The following is a 9,537-nucleotide window of genomic DNA, read 5'->3' as shown; positions in this document are numbered from 1 at the left end:
TTGACTATACAGACCTTAGTTGGCAAAGTAATATCTCTGCTTTTTAATACACTGTCTAGGTTTATCAAGCTTTTCTTCCAAGGAGCAAGCATCTTTTTAATTTCATGGCTACAGTCACCATCTTCAGTGATTTTGGAGTCCAAGAAAAGAAACTCTGTCACTGTTTCCATTGTTTCCCCATCTATATTCCATGAAGTGATGGGCCCAGATGCCATGATCTTAGCTTTCTGAATGCTGGATTTTAAGCCAGCCTTTTCACTCTCTTCTTTCACCTTCATCAAGAGGCTCTTGAGTCCCTCTTTGCTTTCTGCGATAAGGGCGGTGTCATCTGCACACCTGAGGCTATTGATTTTCCTCCCGGCAACCTTGATTCCAGCCTGGCATGACATTTCACATGACGCACTCTGCATATAGGTTAAATGAACATGCTGCCTTGGATTGTTATAAAATCATTTCCCCTGAGTTTGTCGTCCTTCTCCACTCCGCTTCTCCAGACAATATTTTACTGTGTTTTCTTTTGGTTATTTTTCTAATGCATTTTATTCACACTTTCAAGATGTGCAAGTCTGTATCCTGCTTTGCTGCTTCACACAAAATATTCTCACATCACTGAAACCTTTGCATAAACTTCACTTTTAATGGCTGCCTCATAGTTCATCTGATGGATTACTGTAATTTACTTGTCCATTCTCCATTCCTTGGACTTCAATGTATTTACTCTCCTCTCCTCCCCAATTATGAATAATTTAACTTTTTACCTAAAGAGCCCCTGGCATTTTATATGAAATCCTTATCACAGATTCCCAGAAGGGGAATTACTAGGCCAAAAGGCACATTTTTCGAGGCTCTTGATATAAATGTCAAATCACCTCCAGTGCCTGGGCACCATCTAGGCAGCTTAATTTCGCTCCCTGAGAGTGGGGCCACCTCTCCTCTTTCTGCCCCCTCCACCGCAACCCGTAGGGCTGGGTGCACGGCAGGTGTGCCATCAGCTGTGGCAGCTTCATCGTGTTCCCTGTCATCCTCGAGCGCTTATTACGATATCTGACTTACAGACAGAAGGGGAAGGAGTTTGGGAAGCCGAGTGTCACTGGCCCCATTTTGGAGACTCCTCCCGCCATCGCCCCTTGTTGGAAACGCGAGACTCCTCCCGCCATCGCCCCTTGTTGGAAACATGAATCCCAGGCTCTGCTGTCAGCTGTGCACCCAGCCCTGTGTCTTGTTGCCATCATCAATGTCCTTTTAACCACGCTCTGCTTTCTCTGAGCTGCCATTCTGCTGGGCTGGTGGGAAATCTGTCTTGGTCAGCCTTGGGCTTTTTCTTACCCGGTTCTGTAAACTGGCTTGGGAGGGCGTCTCAACAGCAGCAGGAGCTGTGTCTGGAGGGGGCGCTCCTGATTACCAGTACCGTGGGAGAGAGGCCTCCTTTGGTTGCGAGGCTCTGCAGCCTCCAGGGTTGGAGCTCTTGGCTCGGCCCTGTTTCCCTGGAGTCCTACCGCGCACTTAGAGGCAGGCAGGGACTGCCGCTGTGTGGGGCTATCCAGCCCCAGGGTGTTTTCTGTCCAGTTTTGCACATTCTTTCTTCTCTCTCCTTGCCTTCTGTTTAGCCATGGCTTAGGCATAACCAAATGCCATAACTGGGTGCTTTAAATAAGTTATTTCCCGCAGTTCTCAAGGCTGCAGAGTCAAGGTCACGGCACCCGCAGATCCAGCGTCTGGTGAGAGCCTGCTTCCTGGTTCACAGATGGCCATCTTCTCACTGTGTCCACGCGTGGTGGAAGGGGCAGCAGGGCTCTTTGGGTCACTTTTATAAGCGTGCTAGTCCTGGCACTAGTGGTGAAGGACCTGCCTGCCAGTGCAGGAGACATAAGAGACACGGGTTTGACCCCTGGGTTGGGAAGATCCCTGGATGAGGGCAAGGCAACCCTCTCCAGTATTCTTGCCTGGAGGAATCCCATGGTCGGAGGAGCCTGGTGGGCTACAGTCCAAGGGGTCGCAAAGGGTCTGACATGACTGAATAAGCTTCGCATAGCAATCCTGTTCCCCAGGGCTCCACCCTCATAACCTAATCACACCCCTGGCCCCGCCTCCTAATGCCATCACATTGGGAATTAGGATCGTAAGGGATGAATTTTGGTGAGGGACACAAACATTCAGACCCTGGAAACCCATCGCCCTTTCTCTGCTGCTAGAGGACATCCCACACCCCGCTTCTGTGTTACCTTATTAAAGGCAGAAAGAGACTTTGGTTTCAGGCTTCTTCTTGTTCCACCCTGCAACCCACCAGCTCTAGGGCAGGAAGCACAGATAGGCTTCCATGCCTTCTAGGAACACGACCCGCAAAAGGAGGAAGAAAAAAATTAATTTTTCAAGAAAAATTATTCTTTCATTCTCAGTAAATGCTCTGAGAAGTCCTGCAGTAAAGAAACTTAGAAACTTGTCTAACCTCTTTTAACCCAGTTTTTCTAAACTTATTTTACCACATTTCTTAATGTTTCAAAACTTTCTTCATGGTTGTGTCAGACATGCTGGAAATTATTGGTTTGACCCAGTTAGTGTATTGGTTGGCAAATGAGGAATCTGATACGGGGCAGATCATTTTGCTGCATGTTCATTACTCCTCAGCTGACCCCTATATGAGGTAGGACTTAAATGTTTATCATCTGAGAGACTTTCTGGGACACGGTGAAGTCAGTCAAGCGCCTTTTCAGGAAAGCCATGCTTTTGTTCTCTCAAGGACTCACAGTTTGAAGGTGTCCCATTTAAACTCTTTTTACAAAGCAAAGGATCCAGTGGATCGTTTGTGTGTCTGGACCTCACATTTCAGCCTTTGGATCAGCCCGGACTGTGAGTGTCCCAGAGGACCTGGGAAACCAGTGCAGAATCAGGGGCCTGGCCTCGCCACGCCTCGGAGCCCAGTCCCCTCTCTCTGAAACCCTGAGGCTCATGGCCTTCCTGGTACAGGGGGCGTCAGTCTGCAGGGCTGGGCAGCTGCTCTCAAGATGTGAATTGTTGATAATGTTCCAGGAGACAGAACGGGACAGATAAAGAATATCCTGTCTGAGGCTGTCTGAGAGTGGCTTTGACAGTGGAGAGGAGGGAACAGAAATAGAATTTATTGAGACTGTTCCAAGCCAGAGAACGAGCTAGGTGTTTATTTTAAAACTTTATTTACTCTTTAAATAAGTAATACATGCTCAGGGCACAAAATTCATACAGAAATGTGAACACAAAGCATCTCTCGTCCATGTCAAAGTCCGGCTCGCCCACTTACACGTTCTCGTGCCCCACTAATGACATCCTGTAAACAAACGAATATGCAGATAAGGGGAACAGAAGATTAGCTCGCTACACATACCGTCCTGCTTCTTGACTTTTTCACTTGAAGATGGCTCTGTGTCCGTTCCTATAGGGCTAACTCACGTGCTGAGTAAATTTCACTGGGTGGATGCACCATGCTGTATTTAATTGATCCCCTTGGAATAGAATTTTAAATGGCTTTTTTATCTTTTTATATTTGGTCAAGTTGTTCTCCACTCAGGGTGACTGTGCAATGAAAAGGGAAATCTGGCAATATTTGGAGAGATTTGGGGTTGTTACAACTGGTGAGGGTGATGCTCCTGGCTTTTTGCAGACGGAGGCTGGGGATGTTGGCAAATGTCCTGTGATACATGGATGGTCCCACCTGCCAGAATGACCCAGCCCACAGTGTCAGTCGTGCCATGGCTGAGAAACAATGTGCTGGGTGGTCCCTCCGACCTGTGGGTTGGGGTTGGGGAATCGGGAGAGGGGAAAGTGTCAAGTCCAAAGTGACAAGACTGGAGCAAGCGCTCGTGATACGAGAGTGCTTCCGATTCCTGGAGGGGGAGGCGAACGCGCCCGGCATACACGCCCTCAGAGTCTAGAGGACATGTGTCTGGACCGCTGCGAGGCTGGAGGGCTCCTCTTGTCTCTTAACCACTTATTTTTCCCTCTAGATGCTGCCTGGGAACCCCAGAAAAGTGGGTAGATGGTGCGGTTATCCTCAACGAACCAAACACAGTCATTAAACAGAATCTTGGAGCTTTTAATTACCAATGTATTAGCATATTACAAATGGGGAGCGGCATTTCACATATCCTAGCAGAGGCCTCAGGAAGAAAGGCCTATTTTTACCCTGAATTAAGAGAATATTATGGCATAGAGAATTAATTGTACTCCAGTACATCTTCATAAGGGAGATAATTGGGTAAAGATTGTTTCTTCCCTCCCACATCACAATATTTGCAGGCAGATGGCATTGTTCGGGCTGAGACAGTGTGGTACCAACACACGCCGTCTCCTCCCTCAGAAGTATTTAGTGCGTCCGTCGGCCTCCTCCTTGCAGGATAGTATTGTGATCATTTATATCTATGCAGCCCTTTGTAGTTTTCAAACACATCCATGTGCGCTAACACGTGGGCTCCTATGGGGTGGCCAGGATACTATTTGCCCCTTTTGATGGGTGATAGCTTGGAGGGACCAGAGTGACTTGCCGAAAGCCAGCAGCTCCAAACAGGTGCAGCTGGAATATGAACACGGGTCTCGCCACGGAAACATCGACTTCTGGTCTGTGGGTGATCCTTCGTTTTCTCTCTAACCCGGATGGTCTGGTGTACCACCACCCTCAGTGGATGTGTGCAAAACCGTTAGTTGGGGAGGGGGTCCCATAACGAAGGGATGGTTCTAAACCTGTGCAGTCAAGAAGAGCCAGGTTTCTATTCCAGCTCCGTCACCTTTGGTGTTTTGGCTTTGGGCAAGAAGACAAATCTCTTCGAACCTCAGTGTCTTCACCTGTCAAAGAGAGATGGTGATTCTTAGGTCCTGGGGCTGCTGTCAGGATCCAAGGCCACGGTGCCCATAAGGTGCTCAGTGCAGGGCTCCCCTGTGGTCCAGCAGTTGAGAATCCACTGGCCAGGGCACGGGGCTTGGGTTTGATCCCTGCTCTGGGAAGACCCCACATGCCTTGGGGCAACTAAGCCCGTTCACCATGAATGCTGAGCCCATGCACTCTCAAGCCTGTGCTGAGACGACAGAAGCCACCGCAGTGAGAAGCCCACCCTCCCCAACCAGAGACCAGCCCTCCCGCCTCAACCAGAGAATGCCCTCAGGCAGCAGCCAAGACCCAGCACAGCCAAAAGATAAAAGATGCTCAGCGTGGCTTCTGGGAGGAGGTGGACCATGGCTATGGCTGTTACCCAGGCCTGAATCTGGGCACTTGTCAAACGCTTCTGATTGTAATTGGTCTTCACGTGTGGACACGGCAGTCCCCAATGAGGGTGACTTCTATGGCCATGGTTTTTGATGTATCCTCTGGGCTGCTTGCCTCTAAGCCCTGTGGTCCTGCCCATGCTTGGGAGCAAATCCCTTTGGTTTCTCCTACCACCAGAGATTCGCATCTTCATGTAACTGGTCAGCCCCGCAGCTAAGGAGGGCCTGCCTCCTGCCCTGGGGACGTACTCTAGTGGGGGATCACCACGTGGGCTGTGGGGCCCATGATGTGTGCTGTGCTCAGAGCAATGAGGGGGACGTTATTCCCTTCTTAGGGGAAGCCTGTCACTGAGCACAGGCTCACTGCCAGACACATAGAGGAGCCGATACTGTGGCACCAGCTTTTGAAAAAAGAAAGCTTATTGCCAACTTGACAGGCAAGGAGACAGGAGGCAGGGCTCAAATCTGTCTCTGCGATCCAGCGTTCTGGGATAAAATGTAAGGATTTAGGGAAATTTCAAGCCTGGAAGCTGATGGGCTAGTCTTGAATCAGTCCACATAAGCTACTCATGCTGCTGGAAGCCAGGTTTTTCTTAGTGATGGGCTTCTTGCTTCATAAAGGGCGCTGGTGGCAACATTTATATTGTTACCATAGACTGAAGGTTTTTGGATCCAGGGTCCTGGAGACACGGAGACACAGAGTCCTGGAGACACGGAGACACAGAGTCCTGGAGACACGGATTCCGTCTTGCACGTGTGTCTCTATAAAATAATTAAAGGTTTGGTTAATCAAGAACCTATTTAAGGAGGCAAAACCAGTTTAAGCTGGTCAGCGTTTTATGTGCTGTTTGAAGCCCACATGGCCAAGGCCACCTAACTAAGGTGGGGTCGAGTTCCAGACCTCATGCTGCCCAAGATTCACACCTTCCCTTGGAATCTCAGGCTCAGCTGCCAAGCTAGAGCCTTTCCTTGAGATGAGCTCTCCCAGGGGACTATCCTGGGTGATGCGGATTCTAGTCAACCCAGAATCCTTTGCACTTATTTTGGTAACCGAACCTCCCCTTTCCTGTACTTTACGGGGCTACCTGTTCTTCACTCTCGGTCTCTGCCGTTCAAGAGGGATTGGCTCCAGGGCGGTCCAGGCTGGGGGATGGCAGCAGAGGCTGGGTTCCGGCTTTCTGGACTGTGAGATCGGTCCCAGCCACAGCTGGGGCAGCCTCTGTTGAGGTGCATGTGTGGCAAGGAGCACTCAGCTTGCTCCCTGGGGTGGAAGTGGCCGTGCTGGTCATCCTTTGGAGTTTGCAGTGTGGAGGGGATGAGGGACCAAGTTCATAGGGACCCTCTCTCTACACTAGGTCCAAGCCCTGTCCCTGGAGACAGGCACCACTCTCTATTCTGGACCTAACAGAAGCAGAAGATATCTAAGAAGAGGTGGCAAGAATGCCACCTGGTCTTCATGACCCAGATAACCATGATGGTGTGATCACTCACCTGAGCTAGACATCTCGGAGGGTGAAGTCAAATGGTCCTTAGGAAGCATCACTATGAACAAAGCTAGTGGAGGTGATGGAATTCCAGTTGAACTATTTCAAATCCTAAAAGATGATGCTGTGAAAGTGCTGCACTCCATATGCCAGCAAATTTGGAAAACCCAGCAGTGGCCACAGGACTGGAAAAGGTCAGTTTTCCCTCTAATCCCAAAGAAAGGCAATGTCAAAGAATATTTAAACTACTGCACAGTTGCACTCATTTCACATGCTAGCAAGGACATGCTCAAAATGTTTCAAGCCAGCCTTCATCAGTACCTGAACCGAGAACTTCCAGATGTTCAAGTTGAATTTAGAAAAGGCAGAGGAACCAGAGATCAAATTGCCAGCATCAGTTGGATCATAGAAAAAGCAAGAGAGTTCCAGAGAAACATCTACTGCTTTATTGACTTTGCCAAAGCCTTTGACTGTGTGGATCACAATAAACTGGAAAATTCTGAAAGAGATGGGAATACCAGACCACTTGACCTGCCTCCTGAGAAACCTATATGCAGGTCAAGAAGCAACAGTTAGAATCAGACATGGAACAACAGACTGGTTCCAAATAGGAAAAGGAGTACGTCAAGGCTGTATATTGTCACCCTGCTTATTTAACTTATATGCAGAGTACATCATGCAAAATGCCAGATTGGATGAAGCACAAGCTGGAATCAAGATTGCCGGGAGAAATATCAATAACCTCAGATATGCAGATGACACCACCCTTATGGCAGAAAATGAGGAGGCACTAAAGAGCGTCTTGATGAAAGTGAAAGAAGAGAGTGAAAAAGCTGGCTTAAAACTCAACTTTCAAAAGACAAATATCGTGGTATCTGATCCCATTACTTCAGGGCAAATAGATGGGGAAGCAATGGAAACAGTGACAGACTTTCTTTTCTTGGTTTCCAAAATCACTGCAGATAGTGACTGCAGCCATGAAATTAAAAGATGCTTGCTCCTTAGAAGAAAAGGTATGACAAACTTAGTGTATTAAAAAGCAGAGACATCACTTTGCTGACAAAGGTCTGTTTAGTCAAAGCTATGGTTTTTCCAGTAGTCATGTATGGATGTGAGAGCTGGACCATAAAGAAGGCTGAGCACCAGAGACGTGATGCTTTTGAATTGTGGTGTTGGAGAAGACTCCTTGGACTATAAAGAGATCAAACCAGTCAATCCTAAGGGAAATCAACCCTGAATATCCAATGGAAGGACTGATGCTGATGCTGAAACTCCAATACTTTGGACACCTGATGCGAAGTGCCGACTCACTGGAAAAGACCCTGATGCTGGGAAGAATAGAAGGCAGGAGGAGAAGGGGACAACAGAGGACGAGATGGTGGATGGCATCACTGACTCAATGGACGTGAGTGAGCAAGCTCCAGGAGATGTTGAAAGACCGGGAAGCCTGCTGTGCCGCAGTCCACGGGGCCACAGAGAGTCAGGACTGAACAATTGAACAACGACAACAGCATGTGAATCTGCTTCCAACTGGCCGTGAAGATGAGAAAGGAGAGCCTGGACCACAGCGTCGGTGGTTTGGACTACTACTCTGCACATGGACCAGAAAGTAAGTGGGCCCTGAAACTCACCTTCTTTACGTACATCAGATGATGACCAGTAGGCTGACTTTCTGTCTCTTTGCTTATAGCAAGAAACAGCTTAAATAAATATTAATAACTTAGATTGATCATGATAAAGAAAACGTTAACCAGACCCTTGGTGCCAAGAGTGGACACGTGACCAACGAGAATGCTCATTTCCCTGGTCACAGATCGATTTAGGGATTGGCATGTGACCCAGTAGGCCAATCAGAGCTAACTCTGAGATGTTTTAGGGAGTTACTGAAAAGAGAGATGATCTTTCTGCTCTGGTTGCTCAGCTGATAATAAGTATACCTGAAACCATAGAGGCCACTGTGTAAGGACAAGCGCCACGCCTTCTGAGAGTAAAGCCAACGCAGAGGATGACAGAGGCCAGACATGGCCAGATTGATTATATTGTGAGCGCCTGGGCCCATCCATGCCTGAAGGGTGAAAGTTTGAGTTGCGTTTCAATCACTTGCAACCAAAGAAGTCCTGACTAATTCAGGGTCCTGTGGCTGCTCCAAGCATTTAAGCTTTTCTCAAGTCCTCCGCTTCCAGTCCACGAGGAGCGTTGACATTTGTCTGAATTCTGTTAATGGAATGACTTCAAGTTCTTTTCATAGACGGCTAAAAAACAGATACCTTCAAGGCGGGGCGGGGGGGGGGAAGACAAAAAAAGTCCCCTAATTGTCCATGCTGAATCTCTCCCAGCCTGGCTGAGATACCATCTTACATTTGATTAGGCTTTTTTCTCCATTTACTTTTCGAGACCATCTTTGAAACTGGCTATTTTCAAGAGGAAATGACCTGGATTATTTTTTCATGATGGCTGCCCTTTTGTAACCTGGCAGATGTTTAATTGAAAATTTTATTACCTCCTAAAGTTAACACAGAAATTCATCTGTTATGGCAGCATAAAGCCCCATCTTTGAAACTCTCCTTTCCTACCCTGGTCAGGAAAACTAGCATTAACCAAATCCAAGTGTGTCCTCCCCAGCCTCTCTGATAGTGCTGGGGGCGTTTCTACAGCCCTGAACCTCAGCTTAGACACAGCCCCCCTTGGGACACTTCCCTCGAATGCCCCGAGTGTGTCTGTTTGGTTTCATCGTTGCTGCCCTGAGCCCTCTCTTAGCATCGTGACACTCTGTGCTCTGACATGTTCACCTGTCCCTCTTCCTCTCCAAGCTCCTTGAGGTCAG

This window comes from Moschus berezovskii, chromosome 15, assembly GCF_049115385.1.
Source record: "Moschus berezovskii isolate FMDL1 chromosome 15, NW_MosBer_1.0, whole genome shotgun sequence".
NCBI lineage: Eukaryota > Metazoa > Chordata > Mammalia > Artiodactyla > Moschidae > Moschus > Moschus berezovskii.
The sequence above is the reverse complement of the archived record's forward strand: the minus strand, read 5'-3'. Positions refer to the sequence as shown.